This window comes from Ambystoma mexicanum, chromosome 7q, assembly GCF_040938575.1.
Source record: "Ambystoma mexicanum isolate Mex_15411 chromosome 7q, UKY_AmexF1_1, whole genome shotgun sequence".
NCBI lineage: Eukaryota > Metazoa > Chordata > Amphibia > Caudata > Ambystomatidae > Ambystoma > Ambystoma mexicanum.
In genome coordinates, this window is record NC_090941.1 from 1138436213 (window position 1) to 1138453553 (window position 17341).

Genomic DNA, 17341 nt, shown 5'->3' on the forward strand with positions numbered 1-17341 from the left:
TAAAAAGGCGAGCACTTATTCCCCAGTGCCCATACCAGAAACAGCCTCTGACAAGAACAGGGATGCAGACCCTTTGGCTGAACATTGCAGTTTTGAATTTCAGATGCCTTGAAACCTCATAGAAATAAAGCTTCAAGCTTGTAAGTGCTTACCTTTTGAGTTTGAAGTTCTGTGAAATAAACAACAACCCTGGAAGTACATGGTATAATATTTAGGAATGGATTGCATTTGAGCATCAGGTGTTCACCTAACAGGAGTTCTTTCTATTTTTCTTTAGTTAGTAAGTGCTTCCATGTTAGGTGAGCAATTGTTGCAATATCCCCACTACAGAAAACCATCTCTCTATACTTTCAAAATCTTCACCAAGCAACCTCAGAAAAGAGCGGGAAAAATGTGGGAGGAGCTACTTAATGGTCTGGTGCCTTGAGGGCCTTTCAAGGGATAAAAAGGTGGGCCCTTCTCCACAGTGCCCATAGCAGGAACGGCCTCGGATGACAACAGTGATGCAGGCCAACTGGCTGAACATTGCAGTTTTGAATTTCAGATGTCTTGAAACCTCATAGAAATACAGCTTCATGGTTATAAGTGCTTACCTTTTGAGTTTGAAGTTCTGTGAAATAAACAACAACTCTGGAAGTACATGGTATACTATTTAGGGATGGATTGCATTTGAGCATCAGGTGTTCACCTAACAGGAGTTCTTTCTATTTTTCTTTAGTTAGTAAGTGCTTCCATGTTAGGTGAGCAATTGTTGCAATATCCCCACTACAGAAAACCATCTCTCTATACTCTCAAAATCTTCACCAAGCAAGCTCAGAAAGAGCGGGAAAAATGTGGGAGGAGCTACTTAATGGTTTGGTGCCTTCAGGGCCTTTCAAGGGATAAAAAGGCGAGCACTTCTTCCACAGTGCCCATAACAGGAACAGCCTCAGACAAGAACAGGGATGCAGACCCATTGGCTGAACATTGCAGTTTTGAATTTCAGATGCCTTGAAACCTCATAGAAATACAGCTTCATGGTTATAAGTGCTTACCTTTTGAGGTTGAAGTTCTGTGAACTAAACAGCAACTTTGGAAGTGTATGTTATAATATTTAGGATGGATTGCATTTGAACATCAGGTGCTCACCTAACAGGAGTTGTTTCTATTTTTCTTTAGTTAGTAAGTGCTTCCATGTTAGGTGAGCAATTGTTGCAATATCTCCACTACAGAAAACCATCTCTCTATACTTTCAAAATCTTCACCAAGCAAGCTCAGAAAAGAGCGGGAAAAATGTGGGAGGAGCTTCTTAATGGTTTGGTGCCTTCAGGGACTTTCAAGGGATAAAAAGGCTAGAACTTCTTCCACAGTGCCCATACCAGGAACAGCCTCAGACAAGAACAGGGATGCAGACCCTTTGGCTGAACATTGCAGTTTTGAATTTCAGATGTCTTGAAACCTCATAGAAATACAGCTTCAAGCTTGTAAGTGCTTACCTTTTGAGTTTGAAGTTCTGTGAAATAAACAACAACTCTGGAAGTACATGGTATAATATTTAGGGATGGATTACATTTGAGCATCAGGTGTTCACCTAACAGGAGTTCTTTCTATTTTTCTTTAGTTAGTAAGTGCTTCCATGTTAGGTGAGCAATTGTTGCAATATCCCCACTACAGAAAACCATCTCTCTATACTTTCAAAATCTTCACCAAGCAAGCTCAGAAAGAGCGGAAAAAATGTGGGAGGAGCTACTTAATGGTTTGGTGCCTTCAGGGCCTTTCAAGGGATAAAAAGGCGAGCACTTCTTCCACAGTGCCCATAACAGGAACAGCCTCAGACAAGAACAGGGATGCAGACCCATTGGCTGAACATTGCAGTTTTGAATTTCAGATGTCTTGAAACCTCATAGAAATACAGCTTCATGGTTATAAGTGCTTACCTTTTGAGGTTGAAGTTCTGTGAACTAAACAGCAACTTTGGAAGTGTATGTTATAATATTTAGGATGGATTGCATTTGAACATCAGGTGCTCACCTAACAGGAGTTCTTTCTATTTTTCTTTAGTTAGTAAGTGCTTCCATGTTAGGTGAGCAATTGTTGCAATATCTCCACTACAGAAAACCATCTCTCTATACTTTCAAAATCTTCACCAAGCAAGCTCAGAAAAGAGCGGGAAAAATGTGGGAGGAGCTACTTAATGGTTTGGTGCCTTCAGGGCCTTTCAAGGGATAAAAAGGTGGGCACTTCTTCCACAGTGCCCATAGCAGGAACGGCCTCGGATGAGAACAGTGATGCAGGCCAACTGGCTGAACATTGCAGTTTTGAATTTCAGATGTCTTGAAACCTCATAGAAATACAGCTTCAAGCTTGTAAGTGCTTACCTATTGAGGTTGAAGTTCTGTTAACTAAACAACAGCTCTGGAAGTGTATGTTATAATATTTAGAGAATAATTGCATTTGAGCATCAGGTGCTCACCTAACAGGAGTTCTTTCTATTTTTCTTTAGTTAGTAAGTGCTTCCATGTTAGGTGAGCAATTGTTGCAATATCTCCACTACAGAAAACCATCTCTCTATACTTTCAAAATCTTCACCAAGCAAGCTCAGAAAAGAGCGGGAAAAATGTGGGAGGAGCTACTTAATGGTTTGGTGCCTTCAGGGCCTTTCAAGGGATAAAAAGGCGAGCACTTCTTCCACAGTGCCCATAACAGTAACAGCCTCAGACAAGAACAGGGATGCAGACCCATTGGCTGAACATTGCAGTTTTGAATTTCAGATGTCTTGAAACCTCATAGAAATACAGCTTCATGGTTATAAGTGCTTACCTTTTGAGGTTGAAGTTCTGTGAACTAAACAGCAACTTTGGAAGTGTATGTTATAATATTTAGGATGGATTGCATTTGAACATCAGGTGCTCACCTAACAGGAGTTCTTTCTATTTTTCTTTAGTTAGTAAGTGCTTCCATGTTAGGTGAGCAATTGTTGCAATATCCCCACTACAGAAAACCATCTCTCTATACTTTCAAAATCTTCACCAAGCAAGCTCAGAAAGAGCGGGAAAAATGTGGGAGGAGCTACTTAATGGTTTGGTGCCTTCAGGGCCTTTCAAGGGATAAAAAGGCGAGCACTTCTTCCACAGTGCCCATAACAGGAACAGCCTCAGACAAGAACAGGGATGCAGACCCATTGGCTGAACATTGCAGTTTTGAATTTCAGATGTCTTGAAACCTCATAGAAATACAGCTTCATGGTTATAAGTGCTTACCTTTTGAGGTTGAAGTTCTGTGAACTAAACAGCAACTTTGGAAGTGTATGTTATAATATTTAGGATGGATTGCATTTGAACATCAGGTGCTCACCTAACAGGAGTTCTTTCTATTTTTCTTTAGTTAGTAAGTGCTTCCATGTTAGGTGAGCAATTGTTGCAATATCCCCACTACAGAAAACCATCTCTCTATACTTTCAAAATCTTCACCAAGCAAGCTCAGAAAAGAGCGGGAAAAATGTGGGAGGAGCTACTTAATGGTTTGGTGCCTTGAGGGCCTTTCAAGGGATAAAAAGGTGGGCACTTCTTCCACAGTGCCCATAGCAGGAACGGCCTCGGATGAGAACAGTGATGCAGGCCAACTGGCTGAACATTGCAGTTTTGAATTTCAGATGTCTTGAAACCTCATAGAAATACAGCTTCAAGCTTGTAAGTGCTTACCTATTGAGGTTGAAGTTCTGTTAACTAAACAACAGCTCTGGAAGTGTATGTTATAATATTTAGAGAATAATTGCATTTGAGCATCAGGTGCTCACCTAACAGGAGTTCTTTCTATTTTTCTTTAGTTAGTAAGTGCTTCCATGTTAGGTGAGCAATTGTTGCAATATCCCCACTACAGAAAACCATCTCTCTATACTCTCAAAATCTTCACCAAGCAAGCTCAGAAAGAGCGGGAAAAATGTGGGAGGAGCTACTTAATGGTTTGGTGCCTTCAGGGCCTTTCAAGGGATAAAAAGGCGAGCACTTCTTCCACAGTGCCCATAACAGGAACAGCCTCAGACAAGAACAGGGATGCAGACCCATTGGCTGAACATTGCAGTTTTGAATTTCAGATGCCTTGAAACCTCATAGAAATACAGCTTCATGGTTATAAGTGCTTACCTTTTGAGGTTGAAGTTCTGTGAACTAAACAGCAACTTTGGAAGTGTATGTTATAATATTTAGGATGGATTGCATTTGAACATCAGGTGCTCACCTAACAGGAGTTGTTTCTATTTTTCTTTAGTTAGTAAGTGCTTCCATGTTAGGTGAGCAATTGTTGCAATATCTCCACTACAGAAAACCATCTCTCTATACTTTCAAAATCTTCACCAAGCAAGCTCAGAAAAGAGCGGGAAAAATGTGGGAGGAGCTTCTTAATGGTTTGGTGCCTTCAGGGACTTTCAAGGGATAAAAAGGCTAGAACTTCTTCCACAGTGCCCATACCAGGAACAGCCTCAGACAAGAACAGGGATGCAGACCCTTTGGCTGAACATTGCAGTTTTGAATTTCAGATGTCTTGAAACCTCATAGAAATACAGCTTCAAGCTTGTAAGTGCTTACCTTTTGAGTTTGAAGTTCTGTGAAATAAACAACAACTCTGGAAGTACATGGTATAATATTTAGGGATGGATTACATTTGAGCATCAGGTGTTCACCTAACAGGAGTTCTTTCTATTTTTCTTTAGTTAGTAAGTGCTTCCATGTTAGGTGAGCAATTGTTGCAATATCCCCACTACAGAAAACCATCTCTCTATACTTTCAAAATCTTCACCAAGCAAGCTCAGAAAGAGCGGAAAAAATGTGGGAGGAGCTACTTAATGGTTTGGTGCCTTCAGGGCCTTTCAAGGGATAAAAAGGCGAGCACTTCTTCCACAGTGCCCATAACAGGAACAGCCTCAGACAAGAACAGGGATGCAGACCCATTGGCTGAACATTGCAGTTTTGAATTTCAGATGTCTTGAAACCTCATAGAAATACAGCTTCATGGTTATAAGTGCTTACCTTTTGAGGTTGAAGTTCTGTGAACTAAACAGCAACTTTGGAAGTGTATGTTATAATATTTAGGATGGATTGCATTTGAACATCAGGTGCTCACCTAACAGGAGTTCTTTCTATTTTTCTTTAGTTAGTAAGTGCTTCCATGTTAGGTGAGCAATTGTTGCAATATCTCCACTACAGAAAACCATCTCTCTATACTTTCAAAATCTTCACCAAGCAAGCTCAGAAAAGAGCGGGAAAAATGTGGGAGGAGCTACTTAATGGTTTGGTGCCTTCAGGGCCTTTCAAGGGATAAAAAGGTGGGCACTTCTTCCACAGTGCCCATAGCAGGAACGGCCTCGGATGAGAACAGTGATGCAGGCCAACTGGCTGAACATTGCAGTTTTGAATTTCAGATGTCTTGAAACCTCATAGAAATACAGCTTCAAGCTTGTAAGTGCTTACCTATTGAGGTTGAAGTTCTGTTAACTAAACAACAGCTCTGGAAGTGTATGTTATAATATTTAGAGAATAATTGCATTTGAGCATCAGGTGCTCACCTAACAGGAGTTCTTTCTATTTTTCTTTAGTTAGTAAGTGCTTCCATGTTAGGTGAGCAATTGTTGCAATATCTCCACTACAGAAAACCATCTCTCTATACTTTCAAAATCTTCACCAAGCAAGCTCAGAAAAGAGCGGGAAAAATGTGGGAGGAGCTACTTAATGGTTTGGTGCCTTCAGGGCCTTTCAAGGGATAAAAAGGCGAGCACTTCTTCCACAGTGCCCATAACAGTAACAGCCTCAGACAAGAACAGGGATGCAGACCCATTGGCTGAACATTGCAGTTTTGAATTTCAGATGTCTTGAAACCTCATAGAAATACAGCTTCATGGTTATAAGTGCTTACCTTTTGAGGTTGAAGTTCTGTGAACTAAACAGCAACTTTGGAAGTGTATGTTATAATATTTAGGATGGATTGCATTTGAACATCAGGTGCTCACCTAACAGGAGTTCTTTCTATTTTTCTTTAGTTAGTAAGTGCTTCCATGTTAGGTGAGCAATTGTTGCAATATCCCCACTACAGAAAACCATCTCTCTATACTTTCAAAATCTTCACCAAGCAAGCTCAGAAAGAGCGGGAAAAATGTGGGAGGAGCTACTTAATGGTTTGGTGCCTTCAGGGCCTTTCAAGGGATAAAAAGGCGAGCACTTCTTCCACAGTGCCCATAACAGGAACAGCCTCAGACAAGAACAGGGATGCAGACCCATTGGCTGAACATTGCAGTTTTGAATTTCAGATGTCTTGAAACCTCATAGAAATACAGCTTCATGGTTATAAGTGCTTACCTTTTGAGGTTGAAGTTCTGTGAACTAAACAGCAACTTTGGAAGTGTATGTTATAATATTTAGGATGGATTGCATTTGAACATCAGGTGCTCACCTAACAGGAGTTCTTTCTATTTTTCTTTAGTTAGTAAGTGCTTCCATGTTAGGTGAGCAATTGTTGCAATATCCCCACTACAGAAAACCATCTCTCTATACTTTCAAAATCTTCACCAAGCAAGCTCAGAAAAGAGCGGGAAAAATGTGGGAGGAGCTACTTAATGGTTTGGTGCCTTGAGGGCCTTTCAAGGGATAAAAAGGTGGGCACTTCTTCCACAGTGCCCATAGCAGGAACGGCCTCGGATGAGAACAGTGATGCAGGCCAACTGGCTGAACATTGCAGTTTTGAATTTCAGATGTCTTGAAACCTCATAGAAATACAGCTTCAAGCTTGTAAGTGCTTACCTATTGAGGTTGAAGTTCTGTTAACTAAACAACAGCTCTGGAAGTGTATGTTATAATATTTAGAGAATAATTGCATTTGAGCATCAGGTGCTCACCTAACAGGAGTTCTTTCTATTTTTCTTTAGTTAGTAAGTGCTTCCATGTTAGGTGAGCAATTGTTGCAATATCTCCACTGCAGAAAACCATCCATCTATACTTTCAAAATCTTCACCAAGCAAGCTCAGAAAAGAGCGGGAAAAATGTGGGAGGAGCTACTTAATGGTTTGGTGCCTTCAGGGCCTTTCAAGGGATAAAAAGGTGGGCACTTCTTCCACAGTGCCCATAGCAGGAACGGCCTCGGATGAGAACAGTGATGCAGGCCAACTGGCTGAACATTGCAGTTTTGAATTTCAGATGTCTTGAAACCTCATAGAAATACAGCTTCAAGCTTGTAAGTGCTTACCTATTGAGGTTGAAGTTCTGTTAACTAAACAACAGCTCTGGAAGTGTATGTTATAATATTTAGAGAATAATTGCATTTGAGCATCAGGTGCTCACCTAACAGGAGTTCTTTCTATTTTTCTTTAGTTAGTAAGTGCTTCCATGTTAGGTGAGCAATTGTTGCAATATCTCCACTACAGAAAACCATCTCTCTATACTTTCAAAATCTTCACCAAGCAAGCTCAGAAAGAGCGGGAAAAATGTGGGAGGAGCTACTTAATGGTTTGGTGCCTTCAGGGCCTTTCAAGGGATAAAAAGGCGAGCACTTCTTCCACAGTGCCCATAACAGGAACAGCCTCAGACAAGAACAGGGATGCAGACCCATTGGCTGAACATTGCAGTTTTGAATTTCAGATGTCTTGAAACCTCATAGAAATACAGCTTCATGGTTATAAGTGCTTACCTTTTGAGGTTGAAGTTCTGTGAACTAAACAGCAACTTTGGAAGTGTATGTTATAATATTTAGGATGGATTGCATTTGAACATCAGGTGCTCACCTAACAGGAGTTCTTTCTATTTTTCTTTAGTTAGTAAGTGCTTCCATGTTAGGTGAGCAATTGTTGCAATATCTCCACTACAGAAAACCATCTCTCTATACTTTCAAAATCTTCACCAAGCAAGCTCAGAAAAGAGCGGGAAAAATGTGGGAGGAGCTACTTAATGGTTTGGTGCCTTCAGGGCCTTTCAAGGGATAAAAAGGTGGGCACTTCTTCCACAGTGCCCATAGCAGGAACGGCCTCGGATGAGAACAGTGATGCAGGCCAACTGGCTGAACATTGCAGTTTTGAATTTCAGATGTCTTGAAACCTCATAGAAATACAGCTTCAAGCTTGTAAGTGCTTACCTATTGAGGTTGAAGTTCTGTTAACTAAACAACAGCTCTGGAAGTGTATGTTATAATATTTAGAGAATAATTGCATTTGAGCATCAGGTGCTCACCTAACAGGAGTTCTTTCTATTTTTCTTTAGTTAGTAAGTGCTTCCATGTTAGGTGAGCAATTGTTGCAATATCTCCACTACAGAAAACCATCTCTCTATACTTTCAAAATCTTCACCAAGCAAGCTCAGAAAAGAGCGGGAAAAATGTGGGAGGAGCTACTTAATGGTTTGGTGCCTTCAGGGCCTTTCAAGGGATAAAAAGGCGAGCACTTCTTCCACAGTGCCCATAACAGTAACAGCCTCAGACAAGAACAGGGATGCAGACCCATTGGCTGAACATTGCAGTTTTGAATTTCAGATGTCTTGAAACCTCATAGAAATACAGCTTCATGGTTATAAGTGCTTACCTTTTGAGGTTGAAGTTCTGTGAACTAAACAGCAACTTTGGAAGTGTATGTTATAATATTTAGGATGGATTGCATTTGAACATCAGGTGCTCACCTAACAGGAGTTCTTTCTATTTTTCTTTAGTTAGTAAGTGCTTCCATGTTGGGTGAGCAATTGTTGCAATATCCCCACTACAGAAAACCATCTCTCTATACTTTCAAAATCTTCACCAAGCAAGCTCAGAAAAGAGCGGGAAAAATGTGGGAGGAGCTACTTAATGGTTTGGTGCCTTGAGGGCCTTTCAAGGGATAAAAAGGTGGGCACTTCTTCCACAGTGCCCATAGCAGGAACGGCCTCAGATGAGAACAGTGATGCAGGCCAACTGGCTGAACATTGCAGTTTTGAATTTCAGATGTCTTGAAACCTCATAGAAATACAGCTTCAAGCTTGTAAGTGCTTACCTATTGAGGTTGAAGTTCTGTTAACTAAACAACAGCTCTCGAAGTGTATGTTATAATATTTAGGATGGATTGCATTTGAACATCAGGTGCTCACCTAACAGGAGTTCTTTCTATTTTTCTTTAGTTAGTAAGTGCTTCCATGTTAGGTGAGCAATTGTTGCAATATCCCCACTACAGAAAACCATCTCTCTATACTTTCAAAATCTTCACCAAGCAAGCTCAGAAAAGAGCGGGAAAAATGTGGGAGGAGCTACTTAATGGTTTGGTGCCTTCAGGGCCTTTCAAGGGATAAAAAGGCGAGCACTTATTCCCCAGTGCCCATACCAGAAACAGCCTCTGACAAGAACAGGGATGCAGACCCTTTGGCTGAACATTGCAGTTTTGAATTTCAGATGCCTTGAAACCTCATAGAAATAAAGCTTCAAGCTTGTAAGTGCTTACCTTTTGAGTTTGAAGTTCTGTGAAATAAACAACAACTCTGGAAGTACATGGTATAATATTTAGGGATGGATTACATTTGAGCATCAGGTGTTCACCTAACAGGAGTTCTTTCTATTTTTCTTTAGTTAGTAAGTGCTTCCATGTTAGGTGAGCAATTGTTGCAATATCCCCACTACAGAAAACCATCTCTCTATACTTTCAAAATCTTCACCAAGCAAGCTCAGAAAGAGCGGAAAAAATGTGGGAGGAGCTACTTAATGGTTTGGTGCCTTCAGGGCCTTTCAAGGGATAAAAAGGCGAGCACTTCTTCCACAGTGCCCATAACAGGAACAGCCTCAGACAAGAACAGGGATGCAGACCCATTGGCTGAACATTGCAGTTTTGAATTTCAGATGTCTTGAAACCTCATAGAAATACAGCTTCATGGTTATAAGTGCTTACCTTTTGAGGTTGAAGTTCTGTGAACTAAACAGCAACTTTGGAAGTGTATGTTATAATATTTAGGATGGATTGCATTTGAACATCAGGTGCTCACCTAACAGGAGTTCTTTCTATTTTTCTTTAGTTAGTAAGTGCTTCCATGTTAGGTGAGCAATTGTTGCAATATCTCCACTACAGAAAACCATCTCTCTATACTTTCAAAATCTTCACCAAGCAAGCTCAGAAAAGAGCGGGAAAAATGTGGGAGGAGCTACTTAATGGTTTGGTGCCTTCAGGGCCTTTCAAGGGATAAAAAGGTGGGCACTTCTTCCACAGTGCCCATAGCAGGAACGGCCTCGGATGAGAACAGTGATGCAGGCCAACTGGCTGAACATTGCAGTTTTGAATTTCAGATGTCTTGAAACCTCATAGAAATACAGCTTCAAGCTTGTAAGTGCTTACCTATTGAGGTTGAAGTTCTGTTAACTAAACAACAGCTCTGGAAGTGTATGTTATAATATTTAGAGAATAATTGCATTTGAGCATCAGGTGCTCACCTAACAGGAGTTCTTTCTATTTTTCTTTAGTTAGTAAGTGCTTCCATGTTAGGTGAGCAATTGTTGCAATATCTCCACTGCAGAAAACCATCCATCTATACTTTCAAAATCTTCACCAAGCAAGCTCAGAAAAGAGCGGGAAAAATGTGGGAGGAGCTACTTAATGGTTTGGTGCCTTCAGGGCCTTTCAAGGGATAAAAAGGTGGGCACTTCTTCCACAGTGCCCATAGCAGGAACGGCCTCGGATGAGAACAGTGATGCAGGCCAACTGGCTGAACATTGCAGTTTTGAATTTCAGATGTCTTGAAACCTCATAGAAATACAGCTTCAAGCTTGTAAGTGCTTACCTATTGAGGTTGAAGTTCTGTTAACTAAACAACAGCTCTGGAAGTGTATGTTATAATATTTAGAGAATAATTGCATTTGAGCATCAGGTGCTCACCTAACAGGAGTTCTTTCTATTTTTCTTTAGTTAGTAAGTGCTTCCATGTTAGGTGAGCAATTGTTGCAATATCTCCACTGCAGAAAACCATCCCTCTATACTTTCAAAATCTTCACCAAGCAAGCTCAGAAAAGAGCGGGAAAAATGTGGGAGGAGCTACTTAATGGTTTGGTGCCTTCAGGGCCTTTCAAGGGATAAAAAGGCGAGCACTTATTCCCCAGTGCCCATACCAGAAACAGCCTCTGACAAGAACAGGGATGCAGACCCTTTGGCTGAACATTGCAGTTTTGAATTTCAGATGCCTTGAAACCTCATAGAAATAAAGCTTCAAGCTTGTAAGTGCTTACCTTTTGAGTTTGAAGTTCTGTGAAATAAACAACAACCCTGGAAGTACATGGTATAATATTTAGGAATGGATTGCATTTGAGCATCAGGTGTTCACCTAACAGGAGTTCTTTCTATTTTTCTTTAGTTAGTAAGTGCTTCCATGTTAGGTGAGCAATTGTTGCAATATCCCCACTACAGAAAACCATCTCTCTATACTTTCAAAATCTTCACCAAGCAACCTCAGAAAAGAGCGGGAAAAATGTGGGAGGAGCTACTTAATGGTCTGGTGCCTTGAGGGCCTTTCAAGGGATAAAAAGGTGGGCCCTTCTCCACAGTGCCCATAGCAGGAACGGCCTCGGATGACAACAGTGATGCAGGCCAACTGGCTGAACATTGCAGTTTTGAATTTCAGATGTCTTGAAACCTCATAGAAATACAGCTTCATGGTTATAAGTGCTTACCTTTTGAGTTTGAAGTTCTGTGAAATAAACAACAACTCTGGAAGTACATGGTATACTATTTAGGGATGGATTGCATTTGAGCATCAGGTGTTCACCTAACAGGAGTTCTTTCTATTTTTCTTTAGTTAGTAAGTGCTTCCATGTTAGGTGAGCAATTGTTGCAATATCCCCACTACAGAAAACCATCTCTCTATACTCTCAAAATCTTCACCAAGCAAGCTCAGAAAGAGCGGGAAAAATGTGGGAGGAGCTACTTAATGGTTTGGTGCCTTCAGGGCCTTTCAAGGGATAAAAAGGCGAGCACTTCTTCCACAGTGCCCATAACAGGAACAGCCTCAGACAAGAACAGGGATGCAGACCCATTGGCTGAACATTGCAGTTTTGAATTTCAGATGCCTTGAAACCTCATAGAAATACAGCTTCATGGTTATAAGTGCTTACCTTTTGAGGTTGAAGTTCTGTGAACTAAACAGCAACTTTGGAAGTGTATGTTATAATATTTAGGATGGATTGCATTTGAACATCAGGTGCTCACCTAACAGGAGTTGTTTCTATTTTTCTTTAGTTAGTAAGTGCTTCCATGTTAGGTGAGCAATTGTTGCAATATCTCCACTACAGAAAACCATCTCTCTATACTTTCAAAATCTTCACCAAGCAAGCTCAGAAAAGAGCGGGAAAAATGTGGGAGGAGCTTCTTAATGGTTTGGTGCCTTCAGGGACTTTCAAGGGATAAAAAGGCTAGAACTTCTTCCACAGTGCCCATACCAGGAACAGCCTCAGACAAGAACAGGGATGCAGACCCTTTGGCTGAACATTGCAGTTTTGAATTTCAGATGTCTTGAAACCTCATAGAAATACAGCTTCAAGCTTGTAAGTGCTTACCTTTTGAGTTTGAAGTTCTGTGAAATAAACAACAACTCTGGAAGTACATGGTATAATATTTAGGGATGGATTACATTTGAGCATCAGGTGTTCACCTAACAGGAGTTCTTTCTATTTTTCTTTAGTTAGTAAGTGCTTCCATGTTAGGTGAGCAATTGTTGCAATATCCCCACTACAGAAAACCATCTCTCTATACTTTCAAAATCTTCACCAAGCAAGCTCAGAAAGAGCGGAAAAAATGTGGGAGGAGCTACTTAATGGTTTGGTGCCTTCAGGGCCTTTCAAGGGATAAAAAGGCGAGCACTTCTTCCACAGTGCCCATAACAGGAACAGCCTCAGACAAGAACAGGGATGCAGACCCATTGGCTGAACATTGCAGTTTTGAATTTCAGATGTCTTGAAACCTCATAGAAATACAGCTTCATGGTTATAAGTGCTTACCTTTTGAGGTTGAAGTTCTGTGAACTAAACAGCAACTTTGGAAGTGTATGTTATAATATTTAGGATGGATTGCATTTGAACATCAGGTGCTCACCTAACAGGAGTTCTTTCTATTTTTCTTTAGTTAGTAAGTGCTTCCATGTTAGGTGAGCAATTGTTGCAATATCTCCACTACAGAAAACCATCTCTCTATACTTTCAAAATCTTCACCAAGCAAGCTCAGAAAAGAGCGGGAAAAATGTGGGAGGAGCTACTTAATGGTTTGGTGCCTTCAGGGCCTTTCAAGGGATAAAAAGGTGGGCACTTCTTCCACAGTGCCCATAGCAGGAACGGCCTCGGATGAGAACAGTGATGCAGGCCAACTGGCTGAACATTGCAGTTTTGAATTTCAGATGTCTTGAAACCTCATAGAAATACAGCTTCAAGCTTGTAAGTGCTTACCTATTGAGGTTGAAGTTCTGTTAACTAAACAACAGCTCTGGAAGTGTATGTTATAATATTTAGAGAATAATTGCATTTGAGCATCAGGTGCTCACCTAACAGGAGTTCTTTCTATTTTTCTTTAGTTAGTAAGTGCTTCCATGTTAGGTGAGCAATTGTTGCAATATCTCCACTACAGAAAACCATCTCTCTATACTTTCAAAATCTTCACCAAGCAAGCTCAGAAAAGAGCGGGAAAAATGTGGGAGGAGCTACTTAATGGTTTGGTGCCTTCAGGGCCTTTCAAGGGATAAAAAGGCGAGCACTTCTTCCACAGTGCCCATAACAGTAACAGCCTCAGACAAGAACAGGGATGCAGACCCATTGGCTGAACATTGCAGTTTTGAATTTCAGATGTCTTGAAACCTCATAGAAATACAGCTTCATGGTTATAAGTGCTTACCTTTTGAGGTTGAAGTTCTGTGAACTAAACAGCAACTTTGGAAGTGTATGTTATAATATTTAGGATGGATTGCATTTGAACATCAGGTGCTCACCTAACAGGAGTTCTTTCTATTTTTCTTTAGTTAGTAAGTGCTTCCATGTTAGGTGAGCAATTGTTGCAATATCCCCACTACAGAAAACCATCTCTCTATACTTTCAAAATCTTCACCAAGCAAGCTCAGAAAGAGCGGGAAAAATGTGGGAGGAGCTACTTAATGGTTTGGTGCCTTCAGGGCCTTTCAAGGGATAAAAAGGCGAGCACTTCTTCCACAGTGCCCATAACAGGAACAGCCTCAGACAAGAACAGGGATGCAGACCCATTGGCTGAACATTGCAGTTTTGAATTTCAGATGTCTTGAAACCTCATAGAAATACAGCTTCATGGTTATAAGTGCTTACCTTTTGAGGTTGAAGTTCTGTGAACTAAACAGCAACTTTGGAAGTGTATGTTATAATATTTAGGATGGATTGCATTTGAACATCAGGTGCTCACCTAACAGGAGTTCTTTCTATTTTTCTTTAGTTAGTAAGTGCTTCCATGTTAGGTGAGCAATTGTTGCAATATCCCCACTACAGAAAACCATCTCTCTATACTTTCAAAATCTTCACCAAGCAAGCTCAGAAAAGAGCGGGAAAAATGTGGGAGGAGCTACTTAATGGTTTGGTGCCTTGAGGGCCTTTCAAGGGATAAAAAGGTGGGCACTTCTTCCACAGTGCCCATAGCAGGAACGGCCTCGGATGAGAACAGTGATGCAGGCCAACTGGCTGAACATTGCAGTTTTGAATTTCAGATGTCTTGAAACCTCATAGAAATACAGCTTCAAGCTTGTAAGTGCTTACCTATTGAGGTTGAAGTTCTGTTAACTAAACAACAGCTCTGGAAGTGTATGTTATAATATTTAGAGAATAATTGCATTTGAGCATCAGGTGCTCACCTAACAGGAGTTCTTTCTATTTTTCTTTAGTTAGTAAGTGCTTCCATGTTAGGTGAGCAATTGTTGCAATATCTCCACTGCAGAAAACCATCCATCTATACTTTCAAAATCTTCACCAAGCAAGCTCAGAAAAGAGCGGGAAAAATGTGGGAGGAGCTACTTAATGGTTTGGTGCCTTCAGGGCCTTTCAAGGGATAAAAAGGTGGGCACTTCTTCCACAGTGCCCATAGCAGGAACGGCCTCGGATGAGAACAGTGATGCAGGCCAACTGGCTGAACATTGCAGTTTTGAATTTCAGATGTCTTGAAACCTCATAGAAATACAGCTTCAAGCTTGTAAGTGCTTACCTATTGAGGTTGAAGTTCTGTTAACTAAACAACAGCTCTGGAAGTGTATGTTATAATATTTAGAGAATAATTGCATTTGAGCATCAGGTGCTCACCTAACAGGAGTTCTTTCTATTTTTCTTTAGTTAGTAAGTGCTTCCATGTTAGGTGAGCAATTGTTGCAATATCTCCACTACAGAAAACCATCTCTCTATACTTTCAAAATCTTCACCAAGCAAGCTCAGAAAGAGCGGGAAAAATGTGGGAGGAGCTACTTAATGGTTTGGTGCCTTCAGGGCCTTTCAAGGGATAAAAAGGCGAGCACTTCTTCCACAGTGCCCATAACAGGAACAGCCTCAGACAAGAACAGGGATGCAGACCCATTGGCTGAACATTGCAGTTTTGAATTTCAGATGTCTTGAAACCTCATAGAAATACAGCTTCATGGTTATAAGTGCTTACCTTTTGAGGTTGAAGTTCTGTGAACTAAACAGCAACTTTGGAAGTGTATGTTATAATATTTAGGATGGATTGCATTTGAACATCAGGTGCTCACCTAACAGGAGTTCTTTCTATTTTTCTTTAGTTAGTAAGTGCTTCCATGTTAGGTGAGCAATTGTTGCAATATCTCCACTACAGAAAACCATCTCTCTATACTTTCAAAATCTTCACCAAGCAAGCTCAGAAAAGAGCGGGAAAAATGTGGGAGGAGCTACTTAATGGTTTGGTGCCTTCAGGGCCTTTCAAGGGATAAAAAGGTGGGCACTTCTTCCACAGTGCCCATAGCAGGAACGGCCTCGGATGAGAACAGTGATGCAGGCCAACTGGCTGAACATTGCAGTTTTGAATTTCAGATGTCTTGAAACCTCATAGAAATACAGCTTCAAGCTTGTAAGTGCTTACCTATTGAGGTTGAAGTTCTGTTAACTAAACAACAGCTCTGGAAGTGTATGTTATAATATTTAGAGAATAATTGCATTTGAGCATCAGGTGCTCACCTAACAGGAGTTCTTTCTATTTTTCTTTAGTTAGTAAGTGCTTCCATGTTAGGTGAGCAATTGTTGCAATATCTCCACTACAGAAAACCATCTCTCTATACTTTCAAAATCTTCACCAAGCAAGCTCAGAAAAGAGCGGGAAAAATGTGGGAGGAGCTACTTAATGGTTTGGTGCCTTCAGGGCCTTTCAAGGGATAAAAAGGCGAGCACTTCTTCCACAGTGCCCATAACAGTAACAGCCTCAGACAAGAACAGGGATGCAGACCCATTGGCTGAACATTGCAGTTTTGAATTTCAGATGTCTTGAAACCTCATAGAAATACAGCTTCATGGTTATAAGTGCTTACCTTTTGAGGTTGAAGTTCTGTGAACTAAACAGCAACTTTGGAAGTGTATGTTATAATATTTAGGATGGATTGCATTTGAACATCAGGTGCTCACCTAACAGGAGTTCTTTCTATTTTTCTTTAGTTAGTAAGTGCTTCCATGTTGGGTGAGCAATTGTTGCAATATCCCCACTACAGAAAACCATCTCTCTATACTTTCAAAATCTTCACCAAGCAAGCTCAGAAAAGAGCGGGAAAAATGTGGGAGGAGCTACTTAATGGTTTGGTGCCTTGAGGGCCTTTCAAGGGATAAAAAGGTGGGCACTTCTTCCACAGTGCCCATAGCAGGAACGGCCTCAGATGAGAACAGTGATGCAGGCCAACTGGCTGAACATTGCAGTTTTGAATTTCAGATGTCTTGAAACCTCATAGAAATACAGCTTCAAGCTTGTAAGTGCTTACCTATTGAGGTTGAAGTTCTGTTAACTAAACAACAGCTCTCGAAGTGTATGTTATAATATTTAGGATGGATTGCATTTGAACATCAGGTGCTCACCTAACAGGAGTTCTTTCTATTTTTCTTTAGTTAGTAAGTGCTTCCATGTTAGGTGAGCAATTGTTGCAATATCCCCACTACAGAAAACCATCTCTCTATACTTTCAAAATCTTCACCAAGCAAGCTCAGAAAAGAGCGGGAAAAATGTGGGAGGAGCTACTTAATGGTTTGGTGCCTTCAGGGCCTTTCAAGGGATAAAAAGGCGAGCACTTATTCCCCAGTGCCCATACCAGAAACAGCCTCTGACAAGAACAGGGATGCAGACCCTTTGGCTGAACATTGCAGTTTTGAATTTCAGATGCCTTGAAACCTCATAGAAATAAAGCTTCAA